Consider the following 19,540-nt stretch of genomic DNA (forward strand, 5'->3'; position numbering starts at 1 on the left):
CTCTTTCCCCTTTAGTGCTGTGTGGCACAACCTTGTGTATTCTTGTGAGTGGCTTCCCTTTACCCTTGAGTGCTGTGTGGCCAGCCTTGTGTATTCCTATGAGTGGCTTCCCTTTTTACTTGAGTGCCTGGTGGCACACCCTTGAATATTTCTTTGAGTGGTTTCCCTCTTCCCTGAGGGTACAGCTTAGAGTGTTCCTTCATGAATGGCTTCCCTTATCCTTGAGTGCTGTGTGGTATAGCCGTGAGTGTTCCTTTGTGTGACCTTGTTTTGAGTTTTCCAAGTGTGATTTCTGTTTGAGTCCTCTTTGTGAGGTTTCTGTTTGTGTTTGAGTGGGTTGCTCTTTCGTTTAGCTGTGACTACTAGCGCAACCTTGAGTGGTCTCTCTGTGTGGCATGAATGGGATGTTCTTTCGTTTAGCTGTGTCTACTAGCTAAGCCCTGAGCATCCTCTCTGTTTGGCTTCTGTTTGTGTTTGAGTGGGTTGCTCTTTCGTTTAACTGTGACTACTAGCACAGCCTTGAGTGGTCTCTCTGTGTGGCACGAGTGGGCTGTTCTTTCATTTAGCTGTGTCTACTAGCACAGCCCTGACTTCCTCTCTGTTTGGTTCTGTTTGTGTTTGAGTGGGTGGTTCTTCTGTTTAGCTGTCACTACTAGCTCAGACTTGAGCTGCCTCTCTGTGTGGCACGAGTGGACAGCTCTTTCCTTTAGCTGGGACTACTAGCTTAGCCCTGAGCTACATCTCTGTGTGATTTCTGTGTGACTTGGTTAGGACTATTCGTTTATAGCTGTGGTTCTAAGCATAGCCCTGTGCTGCCTCCCTGTGTGGTTTTCTTATCTTTTATTTGTGGTTTCTACTATGTGAATCTAAGTAAGGTTGTCCTTTCCCCTTCAGTTTCTTTGTTGCTGTGTGTAGGGTCTTTTGATCCCTTGCTTGTGGCTCTGTTTAGTGCATTGTGTGTGCACTGCTTGAGTAGTACTTGCTCAAGAGATTCCGTTCTGTTTCTTTCCCCTTCCCTCTGGTATGAGTGGGTTCCAGTTCGACCTTGCGGCCCATATGAGTGTCCTTCCTTGGTTCCTGCTTTTGTTAAGTTATGTTTCTGGTTTTAGCTTTAGCCACCTTGTCTTGAGTGTGCTCTGTCTATTTGCCATGTCTGGTATCTTGTTTGTATTCAGTGCCTGGTTCGACTCTGCTCTTTGCCTCCCCAGAGAACTTGTCTGCTGCAGCCTGGCTGCAGCCCAAGGGGTCACCATCCCATATTCCATGACAAATGGTTTATGCACATAAAATAGCAATTATCGCCCACATGCCAGAAAATAAAAATATTTTCTGGCACATGTATGGGCGTGCATAAAAAATGAAATTACCGAACGGGCCATGCAGTAGCTGAGCGGTAACTTGGAATTGCTGTGCATTGGGTGCGCGTAGGCGCTTATGCAGCTTAGTAAAAGAGCCCCTAAATTAGGGGCAGATGGGCCAAAGTTTGGATGGAGTCACAACTTAACCAGTCCAGTAAATCAAATAGTTTATAGATTTTCTGACTCTGACATTGATTATATTGTAAGCTGCCTAGATGGTATTCCTGACTGGCGGATTAGTAAATCTAAATAAAACTTGAAACTTGTAAGAATTTTGGGCATACACCTGGACTCCCAGTTCACTTTTCAAATTCAGGTTAATATTGTCTCGATGTTCTTTCTTTCTGATGCATAATCTTTGTCACATTAGAAAGTATGTTGATCAAGAACACTTTTGCTTAATTGTTCAGTCATTAATACTGAGTTTATTAGATTAATGTAATATTATTTATCTGGGCTGCACTATGCAGGTACAAAAAAACTTCCAAATTATACAAAATATGGACTTGTGTTTGATTTTCTCTCTGAAGAAATTGAACAGTCTGTTTGCCATGTATATGAAGCTCCACTGGCTTCCTATACATGCTAGAATATTATTCATTTTTTTGTTTAATATATAAGGTTGTTTTTAGACTTGTGCCATTATATTTCATGAATCACTTTGAATTCTCAATTTCATTGAGAGCTACAAGAGCTATTAATTTGTTTGCCTACCCATCATTAAAGGGCAAAAAGAAACTTAGGGGTCCTTTCACTAAGGTGCACCAAAATGTGGCCTGCACTGGTGTAGACATGCGTATTGGATGGGTGCAGGTCCATTTTTCAGCACACCTACAAAAAAGGCCTTTTTTGGGGGGGCCGAAAATGGACGTGCAGAAAAATAAAAATTTTGTGCCTGAGACCTTACCACCACCAGTTGACTTAGCGGTAAGGTCTCATGCGTTAACCAGGTGGTAATCATAAGTACATAAATAATGTCACACTGGGAAAAGACCAAGGGTCCATCGCGCCCAGCATCCTGTCCACGACAGCGGCCAATCCAGGCCAAGGGCACATGCAAGCGTCCCAAACGTACAAACATTCTATACATGTTATTCCTGGCATTGTGGATTTTTCCCAAGTCCATTTAGTAGTGGTTTATGGACTTGTCCTTTAGGAAACCGTTCAACCCCTTTTTAAACTCTGCTAAGCTAACCGCCTTCACCACGTTCTCCGGCAATGAATTCCAGAGTTTAATTACGCGTTGGATGAAGAAACATTTTCTCCGATTTGTTTTAAATTTACTACACTGTAGTTTCATCGCATGTACCCTGCTGATTGCCGCCTGGTTAGCACCATGTGGTAGAAAATAAAAAAATATATTTTCTGCCACGTATATCGGACGTAGGTAAAAAATGGAATTATCGCCCAGGGCTCGCGGTAGCTGAGCGGTAGTTCCAAACTGACGTGCATTGGACCCATGTAGGCGCTTACGTGCCTTAGTAAAAGGGCCCCCCTAAGCTGTTGGAGAATTCATTTGCTTTTCAAGCAGCAAAATTGGATGAAGAGGTTTTGAACTTTTTTATTTTCTGCTCCAGACTATGGACATTGTAGAAGTTTGATTAAAACTTATCTATTACAAACATTTGTTTTATCTAAGGATTAATTGAGGTGGGTTTTTGTCCCCTGGTTTTATTGCTTAATGCCAATTGTATTGGATTTAACTCAATTGTTTGAAATCTGTATTTCCTGGGATGATCAGAATCTTTATATGTTATCCGCATAGAACTACAAGGATAATAGCAGATTATTAGATATACTGTTTATGCTATGTTATGGCTAAGTGAGCAAATAAAGTTAGGACAGCAAAAAGGCTACCCTAACTTTGAGGTCTTTGTACTAATGTGGCGTTAAAGGGGGCCTGTGCTAGCATCAGTGCGTGTTTTTTTACGTGTGCTGAGGCCCCCTTTTACTGCAGCGGGTAAAAGGCTGTCCAATTTTGGGAAAAAGAAATGGCTGTGAGGAAAGTGAACCACTTACCACATGGCCATTTCAGTGGGAAGCCCTTACCGTCACCCACTGAGATGGGGGTAAAGGCTCCAGCTCTAACTCGGCAGTAACCGGGTAGCACGTGATGCTGCCTGATTACCGCCGGTTAAGTTCTGGCACTGAAAAAACTAGGAGATATTTTCGTAGCACCGGAAATGGCGTACACTAAGGGTGGGAACTACCACCAGGCTCCTGCAGTAGCCTAGTGGTAGTTCTGGATTGGCGCACGGTAAGCCTGCAGTGGGCTTACTGCTGTTTAGTAAAAGGGCCCCTTTATGAGCTGAGTTTTGTGCCCAGTTAACTTCTGGGTCAGTGCACATACCTGGATATTCAATACTAAGAGCCATCCAGAGTTAGTTCAGCCCGCAGCTGTGAGTGGCTTACAGGCTGCTTCCTACCATAAGCTGAATATTACCCCCCAACAAATTCAAAACCTAATCATAAAACCAAAGTTGTTTCTGCAATATAAAATCCAAGATCAAAACATTCTGTGTTTTTTGCCTTCTTCTGAAAGAAATTCCAGGAATCTGACTGGGTATATCCCTAGTAGTAATTGCATTTTCCCTCCAATCCTTCTCACAGGTATGTGGGACAAGAGCACACAGTAATCTTAAATGCCACTAGCCCCTCTAGATTAGAGAGCAGTGAGGAGCATAGTAAAGCAGAGCTTCATCATTTTTCTCTTTCAGAAATCTACCATGTCATGACTCAGAGGGAGGAAATATTAACACAGCTGAAAAACATTTTGCTGGATTCAATGGCTTATTTTAAAGCATCTCCTTTTTTAAACAGGTACAGATGTATGGCTGTCACATGCACTGATGGGGAAAAAGGGGATGTTTTCTAAGTGCAGTACTGACCAACCAGACACATTAATCATATGAGTTCTCTCTTGGGAATAATGTGTGGGTTTTTTTGTGTGTGTGCATTTTTTTTTTTTTTTAGTTTCACTTAATGGCTTCACCCAAACTCAGTCATGCAATTCACCTCATCCTTGCAATGTTTTAAAGAATCACATCTTTATTGTAAAGAAATTACCCAAATCCATTTTTACACACGCTGCATCTTTTCCCCAGCATTCACCACCCCTGCTCCTAGGTGTTGTTTCTTAGAAACGTTACACAAATGTAGGCAAAAATTCAAAGTATTCTGTTTTGTAGCATATTGTTTATAGGCTACAAGTGCCAGAAATTGGAATAAAAACAGGGTGATTGGCTGAAAGTGATGCTAGATTTGGTGTGGCATTTCTGTTGTTACTATTTCACAAATTGGGTTGCACACAATATTACCCAAAGCCATAAAGACAACGCAGGATCACCTCAATTTCCGGAAATCACTAAAGACCGATCTGTTCGAAAAGGCATACACTACTGATCCAACTTAAGTAACTGAACTCAGCAACACAACGAAGCCATAATTAGACAATCAATCATATAAGGACTACTGCGCATGCACCGGCGTTTCAGTCGATCTGAGTCGGGACTGCTGACTTTTTCATTCGGCGGGCTCTACGCTAAGTAAGATATAACTGAGATGTTTATTGATTTAGGGCTTACAGGTTGAGATTCAATAATAAGGAGCGATTCATCTATGATTGTTATGGATTTTATATTGTAGATTCCGTTCTCCTGAGGACGCCAGAAGGCGAAACGTGTGAACACATGTTGAAAGCATGAAAAGAGGAAATGTGGAAACACTCACTATGATTTATTATCACTCTGCACTTTTACACCAGCAAAAAAAGAAAAATTGAATCATGAATTGAGTTGAAGCATATAGTTGCAGCGCACTCTACACGGACGGCACCCAGCACTCCCAAGCTAAGTACCGGTACTTTTTTTAGGTATTAGATTTGATCATTAGTACTATTCAGGTAGGGAGGGAGGGCATGCGGTGCTATGATGCGGATAGTGGTGTGTAACTCAAGCACCCAGTTCTGAGCAAATATACAGCTAGCTATATTGCTCACCACCATTCACATTAGGTTTTTTAAGGTATCACTGGTTAAGATACTCAATAGGTTTCTGTCTTCTGTCTGTTGAGATAATATTTAACCATCTCTCTGACCTCATGTGCACCTTTCTTTAAATTAGTCACCTTACTTTCTAACTCCTCTTTCTCTCTTACCTATCGATATGTTCCATCTTTGCTTATATTCTACACTGTCAATTAAAATGTTCTATTACGTATTGTGTTGACATTGTAAGTAGTATACTATGCCATACTTTGTATTGTTATTTGAATATTTTTACTGCTGTAATTGTCTATTGCTTATGTTTGATCTATTCTTACTGTACACCGTCTTGAGTGAATTCCTTCAAAAAGGCGGTAAATAAATCTTAATAAATAAATAAGTACATTATTAGGGAGGGATATGAATTTGACTCTTGGGAAATTAGACAGATCAAAAAGAAAGGGTGGGGATGAGATTAGGTAGGGGAATCATTTAAAAAGATACCTTCAAATATATGCCTTGGAGAGTGCTTGGAGAGTTCACAATCTGCTAGAGAAGCAATTCACATATTACTCAGGCAGACACATCTGTTATTCTAGGATCAATTTCTTCTTTGTAGATAAGAAATCTGTGGGCCTGTGGTCTAACTTATGTATTCATCTGATTAATATCTTTGATCGTGCTATGTTTACAGGAGAGGTGGGGGTAAGGAAGGGGAAGGGTAAAACAACATTGTAGAATGGCTAATGTTCGACCATTGAATAACCCTGCTACTCAAAAGGTTATGATAGAAAAATGAAGAGAATATCTGACATTGAATGATACAGGGGAAGTTTCCTTGGGTGGAATATGGGATGCAGGGAAGGCATACATGAGAGGTATATTAATAAGTCAACTAGCCTCCAGAGCTCGGAGAACGTGAATGCAAAAAAGGCAGGCCCTTGTTGAAAGTTTAGCATTTCTTCAAATGTTGCATGAGAGACACCCTTTACTACTGCTTCTGAAACAAATAAAAACCCTTAAACACCAGATTCCAAACTAGATATTAGTCAGATAGAATATCGGATGCAGAGGACCAAAGGAAATTATTTAGAAGATGGTAATATATTGGGGAAATTATTAGCATGGCAGCTGAAAAGGCAACAAACTCGTAAGTGGCTTAACAGAATCATCTCTAAAATGGGGGAGGGTAAAACTTCTCATGAAGACGAATGGCTTAAGAGTGTAGGTGTTTTTATGAACAATTATACACCTTGGAACTTACTTGTCCCAGAGAAGAAATTCAGACCTATCTGAAAGAATTGAGTCTCCCCAAGATAGGTGAGAAAGTTCGTGTTACCTTGAATTCCCCCATATTTAGAGTAAGAAGTAGTTCAAATGAACCAGGGTCTTCTGTCAGGTTAAGCCGCATGAGAAGATGGGTTTCCAACAGATTACTATAGAGTAATGAATCATGAAGTATCAGGGGTTCTTGCTAACCTTTTAATGATGTATTACAAGATGCCCCACTTCCCAAATCTATGTATAAGGCAAATATGGTTATCCTCCTGATTCCGGGAAAAGATCCATCGTCATGTGCTATCTATAGACTAATAGTACTGTTAAATAATGATATGAAAATTTTTGCAAAGATCCTAGCAACAGATTGGATAGAATTCTCCACACATTGATTCATAGTGATCAAACTGGGTTTGTTCAAAGAAGGCAACTAGGAGATAATGTTAGATGGGCCACTGATTTAATTAATATTATTGCTAAAAGATGTGAAAAAGCCCTCTGTGCAGCTATTGATGCAGGAAAAGTGTTTGATAGGGTGGAATGGCCATGCTTATTTGAAGTTATGAACCAAATGGAACAGAGAGGGAACTTTAGTATGTGGATGAAATCCCTTTATGCAGAACCAAAAAGTGCTATCCTGGTTAATGGTTATAGATCATAGGAATTCCCACGCACTAGATGGATTAGGCAAGGTTGTCCTATGTCCCCATTCTTATTTACAATAGAACCTCTGGCAACTAGAATTAGATCCTTGGTTCTTATAGCCCCTATAGAAGTTCAGGGAAGACATCATAAAATTCTATTGTACGCGGATGACGCTCTTATTTTTAGGTCTATTCAGCCGAAGTAATTACCTTGTATGTTGTCTGAATTATCACAATTTGGCCAGCTATCTGGCTTTAAAGTTAATATTGCAGGTTAAAGTGACAAAAAAGGATCTAATTTACTCAACATAATATACAGGTAAAACAATCCTCAACCATTATAGTGAATACAAAAATTCTTGAAAAATTCTATTCAGGAGGAAAAGACCTCAGAAAACTGTGGCAGCAACACGACCAGTATCGTCAATCATTTCATCAGTATTCACTTCTGCTCACAGTTAAAACAATAATCATTGGTTAAAAACCCCCTTTCAGTGAATTTAGTGTCCAAAATTGATATTTTATATATAAATGTGACAAAATAATATAACTCACATTATTCCCAATAATTCACTCAGCATTGATCTTTTTTGTAGTTCATAAGCAGGGTCATCCCCGGACTTTGAAAAAAAGTCTACCGTACTCTCAGTTTTTGAGGTACCATAGAATTTGCAGTAGTATTTATCATTATAAATACCAGGCTAAGAACTTGGCTGTTGATTTGTTTCAACAGGGTTACCCTAAACGGGTCCTGAAGAAACCTTATACCAGAGCCAAAATGTAATAACCGGGATCTGCTGTTGGCTTTTAAACATTTTTCCAAACAGGAGGATCCTTGTGAGATTTTTGTCCTATGTTATAAGATGGGAGGGGGATGGCTAATATAATTCATAAGAATTGGGACATCATGAAGTCACACCCTGTATTTTCTAATTACAAATTCCAGATGTCAAAATCTAAAAGAAATGCTGAGTCCAACTGTTTTACTTATTTGTAAATCTCCAGTGCATCGGACTCCTTTGTCTGTTTCATGTGAAATGTGGGAGTTGTCTTAATTGCGACATAACGTACTGTGTTGATTTCACAAATCTTGTGGATGGTAAAATATATAAACTAAGATCTAACACTGATTGTAAAACTGACCGTGTTGTGTATGCATTAAATGTCCCTGCAACAGATTATATGTGGGAAAAACTGTGCGTAAGCTCTCAATTCACTTGAGTGAACATAAATCTTGTATCATTCAGAACAAATTGGGGGCGCCTTTGGTTTCTCATTGCAGGCAGTTTCAGCATGATTTTGGATCTTTTCTATGTTGGGTAAATGATGAGTGTGCCCCATGATCTGTGGCGGGGATACTGACAAGCAACTACTTCAACTAGAACTATGTTGGATTTTTCGCTTGAAGTCGTATGAGCCTTTTGGACTCAATAGGGTGCTGCAATGGGCAGCATTCCTTTAAAAGTGTTGAGTACTATATGATGTCACTGTAGTGTGATTGGCTCTTTCTTTGAAGACATCTTTGATGTTTGTAGAACATTCGCATTTGAGCATCTTTGGTCTGTTTTTGAAGAGCCTGATTCTGTTCCCACTCTTCTCCTTTTCCTGTAGAACATTCGCAATCAGATAGCACTTAATTATGTTCTTCACTCAGACAAAGCTCTTGAAATTTTAAATTTATTTTTCCTACATTGATTTGATATTCATTTGCAGATATTCGTGCAGTGAGGTCTCCAGAAGAAGCCTGAAATGGGTCCCCGTTGGGAACTGCACTGTTCCGCTCTTGTACCTGTGTCTGTGGAAACTTACAGCACTGCTTGCTATCGTTTTTTGACCCTGCTTATGAACTACAAAAAAGATAACAAAAAAGATAAGTCCTGAGTGAATTATTGGGAATACATTGGAAATTGAGGGGCCCTTTTACTAAGCCGCGTAGGTGCATACGTGCATCAATTTGGAATTAATGCCTGGCTACCGTGTGGCCTGGGCAGTAATTTGTTTTTTACACGCGTCTGCTATGCACGCCGGGCGGTAATTGTCATTGTACACAAGTAGACGATTACCGCACGGTTACCATGTGAGACTTTATCGCTAAGTCAATGGATTGTGGTAAGGTCTCAGACTCAAAATGGACGTGCGTCAATTTTTATTTTCAGCAAAAATTTTAAAAAGACCTTTTTGAAAGTGCACTGAAGAATAGATCTGCACATGACCAAAACACACACCTACACTAGCGCAGCCCATTTTCTGCGCATTTTAGTAAAAGGACCCCATGTGAGTTATATTATTTGTATACATTTATATATAAAATATCATTTTTGGACACATAATTCACTGAAAAGAGTTTTTTGACCAATGATTATTGTTTTAACTGGGAGCGGAAGTTAATACTAATGAATGATTTTCTGAGGTCTTTCCTCCTGAATAGAATTTTTCAAGAATTTTTGTATTCACTATAATGGTTGAGGATTGTTTTAAAGTTAATATTGACAAGATGACAGATTTTCCTACTTTTCTCTTTAGAGTAACGAATAGGGGGTTCAGATACTTAGGTATCACCATATCTAATAACACCAAAGACTTGTTCTTTCTTAATTATGACCAGTGCATTTTGTCTAGCAAAAAAGGTGCCGGTACTCAAATGCCAGGCCACCCTTCAGGGGTGGAGTGATCATTGAGGGACCCACCCTACAATAGCCAGGACCCCTGCAACCAGTCATAGAATCTATGACAAAGCAGAATTTGTATGTAGAACCTGAGCTCTTTCATTAAAATACGAGAACCATGGGTCAAGTTTAGCAGACAGTGGAAAAGGTCCCGGTACTCAGTACCCCCTCAAAAAAAGCCCTGATTATGACAAACTTACTAAACAAATCCAAGCCTTAGACTGGTGGCAAACTCTTACCTTAACATGGTGGAGAAGAATAAAAACACTGTGGATGATGATCCTTCAACCTTTGTGGGATACATGAGACCAGGTGAAAAGGGTTTATCAGATGGCAGGTAGGACTCACTCTTTCAGTGCACTTAAGGACTACAATCCATGGTCTATGGCAGTAGCGTAGCCAGACCTCAGTTATTGGGTGGGTCAGGGGGTGAACCAGGTGGGCATGACTTGCATTTCCTCTCTGTCTGCTATGCTTCCTCGCCCGCCCCTGCAGGATTAAAAATAAAAACCTTGGCTGACGGGGATTCCCGGGCCCCGCCAGTTGAAGAATCCCAAGCTGTCCCATCCTCACAGCTAACAGCAGCCCATTTGCAGCCGCCGACACCAGCACTGCCTCCCTCCCATGCATGCACAGTTCAACTAGTATCCTCCAAGGACGAATGAGCGGCAGTTCCAATTGAACTGAGCATGTGCAGGAGGGGTGACTGCTGGCGTTTGCGGCTGGAGATGTGCTGCTGACTGCTCTGGGGATGAGACTGACAAGGGAGGAAACTGTAGAGAAGACTCTTCAGCTGGTGGGGCCTGGGGATTCCCGCCAGCTACACTAATGATGTGTGCTGCCACTGAGTGGACCTGAAGTGAAACTGGCTGGGCCCCTGCCCACCTGGGCCCACCTATGGCTACGCCACTGGTCTACGAGCTATTTTACTCCTCTTAGAGAAAGATTGGAGGGGGCAGGTTTCAAACTCTGATGCCCCATGGTTCTCTATTATCCCGGACAGAAAGGTGGGATTGCCCAAAAATTCACAAGTATTGGCGAGGGGTATGGAACAAAATATGAGCTTTGACTGGTGAGGATTGGATTTTGAATAAACAAGCATGCTTATTAGGGTTGTTATCAAATTGGTTCATCAATGCAGGACCACCCAGGGGGTGTCTCACCTGCTCATACTGGCTGTGAGAATGGGAATTGCCAGATTTTAGAAAGATGAATTAGACCCCTCATTGGCTCTATGGCAAGGAATTGTAAGAGAACTCCAACTATAGGGCAAGCTAACTTTGGAAATTCGTGGACATGGATATGAATACACTAAGGTGTGGAGCGTTGTGCAGCTCTGACCATGTCTCTGACTTTTAGAAGAATAGACTATTGTTTATCATGAAGAGCAACTGCAGTGCAATGGAACTTACTGGGTTAAACAACAGCACAGTTTATTTTCATACTGCCACTGTTGTGTACTATGTAAGTTGGGCCTTTCAGGATTGCTTTCTGTTTACTTTGTATGTGGGTGAGTGGGAGGGGGGAGGGAAAGGGGGGCAGGGGATAATATGGATTTGGAATGAGCATTTTGTATTACTGTCATCTTAAATGTATTCCACTGAAATTGAATACAAAATTAAAGTTAAAAAAAATGTACATACAGTACAGATAGAAGGAGCAGACCCCATTGCTCACGTCATGGATCCAAGCTTAGATTCTACTCCTGTCAGACTGGCTGGACTGGTCATCTAGGCCAGTGTTTCCCAAGTCCTATCCTGGAGTACCCCTTGCCAGTCAGGTTTTCAGGATATCCGCTACACTGGCTCCCACTCAAAGAACACATCACGTTCAAAATATGTACCCTAGTTCACAAAATCATCTACGAAGTCACTCCAGCCTACATGTCAGACCTGATAGACCTACTACCCAGAAATGCCAAAAAATCATCCCGCACATTCCTTAATCTTCACTTCCCCAACTGTAAAGGTCTAAAATACAAACTAACGCATGTGTCAACCTTTTCCTACCTGAGCACACAATTCTGGAACGCACTACCGCGCAACTTAAAAACGCTCTATGAACTAACTTCCACAAACTACTAAAGACCCATCTCTTTAGCAAGGCATACCACAAAGACCAACAAATATGAACCCAATACAAATATCCAGAACTGTCTTACAATTTTTTGCATGTAAAATACTAAAATGTTTTATCATGATCATGTTTACTTGTTAAAATACTATTATGTTCTATCATTATCATGTTACCCAAAATCCTTCTATAATGCTAAATGTATCTTTTCCTATATGCTTCCACTATTCATGATGTATTGTAAGCCACATTGAGCCTGCAAAGAGGTGAGAAAATGTGGGATACAAATGCAATAAATAAATAATAAAATAAATATGCATGAAAGAGATTTGCATATAATGGAATTTGCATTAATGGAATTTTTTAACTTGTGAGCAAACTACTAGATACTACACCGGTTACTTCAAGCAACGTAGACATACCATCAGCAGACAATCTTGTGAAATACTTCAAAGAGAAAATTGTAAAGTTACGACTTACCATCGATTATGTAAAGTTCCTTAATTGTCTAGACCCAAGCTCTGGTGAACACCCAGCTGACTGAACCTAGACTAACTTTGACACACTCTTGGATGATACCATCTTCCAAGCGATTAACAGGTTCGCCAAGTCCTACTGCAAACTAGACACATGCCCAAACAACCTTATAAAATCTGCACCTCAACAATTTATATTAGACCTCACAATGCATCTGAATTATATGCTACAAAATGGACTCTTTCCAAAGGATAAAGGAAATATTCTACTCACCCCTTTACCTAAGGACTCAACGAAAAATACAAGTGACTTAACCAACTATCGCCCAGTAGCATCTATCCCTTTGGTAACCAAACTAATGGAAGGTATGGTTACCAAGCAACTTACCGAATACTTAAATAAATTCTCAATTCTTCATGACTCTCAATCAGGATTCTGGTCTAACCACAGCACCGAAACAGTACTAATTACTCTTATAAATAAATCGCTACAGGCAACAATATACTTCTCCTACAGTTTGACATGTCCAGTGCATTCGACATGGTAAGCCATAAAATATTATTATATATCCTAGAATACTTTGGAGTCGGAGGTAACGTTCTTAATTGGTTTAGAGGCTTCCTAACTACAAGAACATATCAAGTGAAACTAATTCGAATATGTCAGCTTCTTGGATACCTGAATGCGGATTCCCCCAAGGATCTCCACTCTCGCCGATCCTTTTCAACCTAATGATGACACCCCTGGCCAAATCGTTATCCAATCAGGGCCTTAATCCATACATATACGCAGATGACGTCATGATCTATATCCCGTTTAAACATGATTTAAAAGAAATCACCAATGACATCAACCACAGCTTCCAAATCATGCATTCATGGGCGGATGCATTTCAATTAAAACTTATTGCAGAAAACACACTATCCAGCTTATAACTGAAAAAGAAAAACGCCTATATTGCGACCCAAATCGGGAGATAGATGTTTATCTCACAAAAACGAATAAAGCGGTATAATCGAAAGCCGAATTTGGACGTTTTCAACTGCACTCCGTCGCGGATGCGGACAAAGTTGATGGGGGCGTGTCGAAGGCATGGTGAAGGCAGAACTGGGGAGTGGTTATCGGGCGATCAGAGATGGGCGCCTTTCACCGATAATGGAAGAAAAATATGCGTTTTTAGCGAGAATTTAGGGCACTTTTCCTGGACCCTGTTTTTCCACGAATAAGGCCCCAAAAAGTGCCCTAAATGACCAGATGACCACTGGAGGGAATCGGGGATGACCTCCCCTGACTCCCCCAGTGGTCACAAACCCCCTCCCACCACAAAATATGCCGTTTCACAACTTTTTATTTTCACCCTCAAATGTCATACCCACCTCCCTGACAGCAGTATGCAGGTCACTGGAGCAGTTATTAGGGGGTGCAGTGGACTTCAGGCAGGTGGACCCAGGCCCATCCCCCCCCCCACCTGTTACACTTGTGCTGGTAAATGGGAGCCCTCCAAACCGCCCCCCAAACCCACTGTACCCACATGTAGGAGCCCCCCTTCACCCCTTAGGGCTATAGTAATGGTGTAGACTTGTGGGTGGTGGGTTTTGAGGGGGATTTGGGGGGCTCAACACCCAAGGGAAGGGTGCTATGCACCTGGGAGCTCTTTTACCTTTTTTTTTGTTTTTGTAAAAGTGCCCCCTAGGGTGCCCGGTTGGTGTCCTGGCATGTGAGGGGGACCAGTGCACTACGACTCCTGGCCCCTCCCACGAACAAATGCCTTGGATTTATTCGTTTTTGAGCTGGGCGCTTTCATTTTCCATTATCACTGAAAAACAAAAACGCCCAGCTCACAAATTGTCGAATAAAACATGGACGTCTATTTTTTTCGAAAATACGGTTCGGTCCGCCCCTTCATGGACCCGTTCTCGGAGATAAACGCCCAAGGAGATAGACGTTTTTGTTCAATTATGCCCATCCACGTCTTATACTTACATCACAATATAATGCAAATAAATTCACCATTATATCTACACCAAACTTTACTCTTCCCGTTTCAGACACCCTGAAAATTCTTGGAATTACCATTGATCGAAATCTCACACTTGAAAACCATGTGAAGAATACAACAAGGAAGATGTTCCATTCAATGTGGAAACTCAAAAGAATAAAACCTTTCTTCCCAAGGGGAATCTTTCGCAACCTGGTACAATCAATGGTACTAAGTCATTTAGACTACAGCAATGCACTTTTTGCTGGCTGTAAAGAACAAATCATCAAGAAACTTCAAACAGCCCAAAACACTGCAGCCAGACTTATATTTGGAAAAACAAAATATGAAAGTGCCAAACCCCTAAGAGAAAAGTTACACTGGCTTCCTCTTAAAGAACGTATTACGTTCAAAATATGAACTCTGGTTCATAAAATCATTCACGGAGATGCCCCGGCCTACATGTTAGACCTTATTGACCTGCCACCCAGGAATGCTAAAAGATAAGCACATTCCTAAATATTCACTTCACCAGTTGTAAAGGACTAAAATACAGATTAATACATGCGTACAGCTTCCCATACATGAGTTCGCAGCTGTGGAAAGCACTGCCATTTGACCTGAAAACAGTTTACAACCTAATAAACTTTCGTAAATCACTGAAGACTCATCTCTTTAATAAGGCATACCACAATGATCCATAATAAGTACTGTAACGCATTACCACTTACTTGCTATTCTGAATGTTTTCTCTTTCTTACCTGATTGTTTAATCTCATTGTGTCACCATGTTCCCTATGTAATACTAATTGAAAGTTTTCTATTTTTACCTGACTGTTTAATTTTATTATGTCATCCATGTCTTCCATGTAATACTAATTGTATCTTTTTCTCTGGAATGGCAAAAGCCATGACGGAAATTGTAAGCCACATTGAGCCTGCAAATAGGTGGGAAAATGTGGGATACAAATGCAACAAATAAATAAATTACCCCATATATCTATTTGAGGCAATGGAGGGTTAAGTGACCTGTCCAAGGTTACAAAAGTGTGTCAGTAGGAGAAGCAGGATTTGAGACATGGCTTCCCTGTTTCTCAGTCCTATGTTCTGAGAACTATACTATCCCTTCCAATACAGAGAATGGACTTCAGAAGAGACCCTTCTCAACCATTGGGTTGGCCAGGGTTCTCTGAGCCATGAGGGGAAGGGGCAGAGAGTAGAAGAAGTGGTGGGACACATACTCATGGGTATAAAAGTGAGAAAAAGAAAAGATTACTACACTGCCTTGGGTGAATCTCTTCATAAAAGTGCTTAATAAATCCCAATAAATAAATATCATTTAAGTTGTACTGAAATAGAAGCAGATACACAAAGTTAGACTTACTTTATAAAAAGACTCTGTGGAACAGCAATGAACTGTAATCAGCTTCCTTCACCTTAGCCAAGATATGGGCTAAATAATGCCTTTCACTTTTTTTCTGCTTTAAAGGCTTTTACCAAGTTGCATTAAATTTTTCTGGTTACTTGTGGATACTTTGCTGCTGAAAATTTGCCACACTCATTCCTCTAGCCTGGTCATTCTGAGATTACTACTCATCTGTTATGAAAAAAAAAACCCCCCACAGGATTTGTTGAGGTTAAAGTCAGTCATTGTGCAAACAGTAAATTGCTCAGAAGTAAATGATGCTGACAAACCTAAGCAACTGTCATGTGACTTACAGAAAACTGTAAATACATTCTGATCCACTGCAAAAGCAGAAGTGAAACCAAAAGCAAAAAAAAGCCTTGTCCCTATCAGTCCTCTGAAATTATTGTCCTTTAGTGGATCTCTACATTGACAGCTCTTGACAGCAGGTCACCACTGCATTTAGGAGGTCTTTTACCTAGGCACGCTGGCGTTCTTAGCTTGCATTAAAAATAGGCGCGCACTAAATGCTAAAGATGCCCATGTATCCCTAAAAATGCCAGTGCACCTATGTAAAATACCCCCTTAGTTAGTCTGCTAAATGGGTTACTGCCCACAACCTTTATGTTACCTTTACTTCTAATGCGCCACATAAAAATTCTGAACACAGATTCTGTATTAAGAATGGCTGTGAAAGTAATCCTCTTGCAGTAAACAAAGAAAATCTGCCTAGGCTTCCTCCTCTACAATCAAGCTCGGAACTCTTTGCCAGAGGATGTGGTCACAGCGGTTAGTATACCTGGGTTTAAAAAAGGTTTGGACAAGTTCCTGGAGGAAAAGTCCATAGTCTGCTATTGAGAGAGACATGGGGAAAGCAACTGCTTGCCCTGGGATTTGTAGCATGGAATGTTGCCACGATTTCTTTTTCTGCCTGGTACTTGTGACCTGGTTTGGCCACTGTTTGGAGAAAGGGTACTGGGCTAGATGGACCACTGGTCTGACCCAGTATGGCTATGTTCTTATGTTCTAATTAAACAGCATTGAGTTCACCATGCGGCAGCCTCATTCAGCTGTATTCTGTAAGATTTCAGAAGTCAAGCAGGGCTGAACCTAACCAGTACCTGGATGGACAGCAGACCCCCAAGGATCCCCGTGAGCTGATGGAAATAGTGCAAATGAATCACTGGGGGGCAGTCCTCCTACCTGCCAATACCAAACCTAAGCCCGAAGATGCTGTTAAGAGCAATGTCTTCCAGGTGAAATATTAAACCAAACTCCCCACTATTCTGTAGACATGAAAAATTCCAGGGTACTCTTCACAAGAATAAACATACTAACCCTGATGTTATTTACCAAACTCAGTAATCTGACCCACCAAAATGTAATCTGTAGAAACAACTTGGGGGCCCTTTTACTAAGCCGCATAAGCGTCTACACGAGCCCAACACGTTCCAAAATCGAGTTACCGCATGGCTACCACGTGGCCCTTGTAGTAATTTCATTTTTGAAAAATATTTTATTTTCTGGTGCGCGTAGGTCATTACCGCCTGGCTACCGTGTGAGACTTTACTGCTAGGTCAATGGCTGGCAGTAAGGTCTCAGACCCAAAATAGACGCATGACAATTTTCATTTTGCCGCACATCCATTTTTTGACAAAAATAAAAAAAGGCCTTTTTTACAGGCGCCATGAAAAATGGATTGGCGCGTGCCCAAAACCCGCACCTACACTACCGCAAGCCATTTTTCAGCACATCTTAGTAAAGCTCAGCAAAAGCCCTGCCACATTATTGCATTCAGAACATACCTCCCTCGTTTAACACTGTTTCATGTAAAAGTGCTCTACAAAGTATGCAGATATTTCACTTATTTGTTCACAATATTCATCTAACTGCAAGGAAAATGCTAGTATCTAAGTTACATTACCAGAAATTCTCTGGCAACGGATTTATACTACAGTGCTACATATTACCATGTCCACAGCTTTCATTGCAAATGTAACCCTAGGTGGCTGAGCATCAGGGAATACCACTACAAGTAAATTAGGACTTAGGTTTTGAGAGACAGGGCCACACACTCAGCACATCTCTCCCAGTCATTAAACATTCAACACATCAAATCAAATCAATTCTTGTGTACTGCTAATATCCCCTTTCCAGGGTTCAGTGCAGTTTCCATTCTAGGTGAAACAAAAGCTGATAATGTTAGTGTGAGGTATGAGAACAATTAGAGACCATTGGTGTAATGCATGAGACCAAAAACATTAAAAGGAAAGGATAATGGATGATACTAGGAGGTAGAAGTAAATGGATTGTTATGAATATTAGTTCTAAACTGTGAAGCGTTTACTTGAACTTGGAGATCAGATAACTGGGACTATTTAAATGAGTTGCATTCATCAGACAGGGGTAAATAAGATAAATATCAAAAGATACAGTCTTTTATATTCTCCTTTCTATTTGTAATTACTCTGGCTTTTTACCCAGAGGGGTGTCTGGTATTAGAGGCTTTATTTATTTATTTGGATTGATTTACCGCCTTTTTGAAGGAATTCACTCAAGGCGATTATAATGGCTGATCATCTGGAATTCTCCCTAGTCCTAGCTTTCTCCTTCTGAAACTGGATTGTGTTAGCATCAAATTTCCTTTATCCCTTACTTCTTTCTGTAGGAGGTGGCAGCAATGGACCGATTCCCTGTTGTGGTGACAACCTGAAGCACTCCAGCAGCTTTTCAGGCTCTGTGGTTGGTTCCCACTCTCAGTACTTGGGAGTCAGAGACTGTGCTAGTCGGTGACCTTTCTCTCACTAGGTAAGCATAGGCAGCTAGGAGGTTAATAGCTAAATTCTATCCTCTTGCACTGGGGTTAAGAGACTGAGCCAAAATCCTGATCCCCTTGTTGAGAGGTGCCCGAGGATGTGGAACCACTAAGGATGTGGAACCAAAGACATGGAAGCATCCCCTCCCTTTGGGCTGGGTATTTATACCAGCAAGATTTTCCCCGCCAAGGGATGTATCCTCCAACCCTGTCAATTAAGAAGGGAAACACAGTCCCTGTTTTAGAAACCCTGGGGTTAGAAAATGGTCAGAACTCCTTTACTCTGGTTCCAGCACAGCTCAACAGGAGAACCTTAGCTGTCTCTACACCAGCTTTTTGAGTCAGCCCATTTGAAGTGCATCTATCACAGAACAGAGGAGTGGCCTAATGGTCACTGCAGTGGGTTGCTGACCTGGGGAACTGGGTTCAGTTCCCACTGCTGCCTGATGGTTGGCAGTGGGTTGAGATCCTGGGGAACCAGGTTCAATTCCCTCTGCAGCTCTGTGTGACCCTGGGAAAGTCACTTAAACCTAGGGTTACCATATGGCTCCAGAAAAAGGAGGACACATTGATCCAGTCCGGGTTTTGCTTCCATTGAAAGCAGTGGAAGTAAAACCCAGACTGGCTTAATCTTTCCTCCTTTTTCTGGAGCCACATGGTAACCCTACTTAACCCTCCATTGCCCCAGGTACAACAGTGGTACAATATACTACTTAGAATGTGAGCCCACTAGGAACAGACCTAGTACCTGTAAAATGAAACTGTAAACCGCTTAGGTCTAAGTGGTATATAAAAACTACTAAAACCACCCCCCCAAAACTGTAGCATTCATAAACAGGGCATGCACACTCCACATAATGCCTT

General features: G+C 41.2%; 1 protein-coding gene across 3 annotated transcripts in view; it reads right to left on the bottom strand.

Moving 5' to 3' along the window:
• Positions 1-19,540, bottom strand: part of LOC115463366 (programmed cell death 1 ligand 2-like) — a 120,702-nt gene that overhangs the window by 13,572 nt on the left and 87,590 nt on the right. The window lies entirely within an intron of this gene.

Source organism: Microcaecilia unicolor, chromosome 2, assembly GCF_901765095.1.
Source record: "Microcaecilia unicolor chromosome 2, aMicUni1.1, whole genome shotgun sequence".
Lineage (NCBI taxonomy): Eukaryota > Metazoa > Chordata > Amphibia > Gymnophiona > Siphonopidae > Microcaecilia > Microcaecilia unicolor.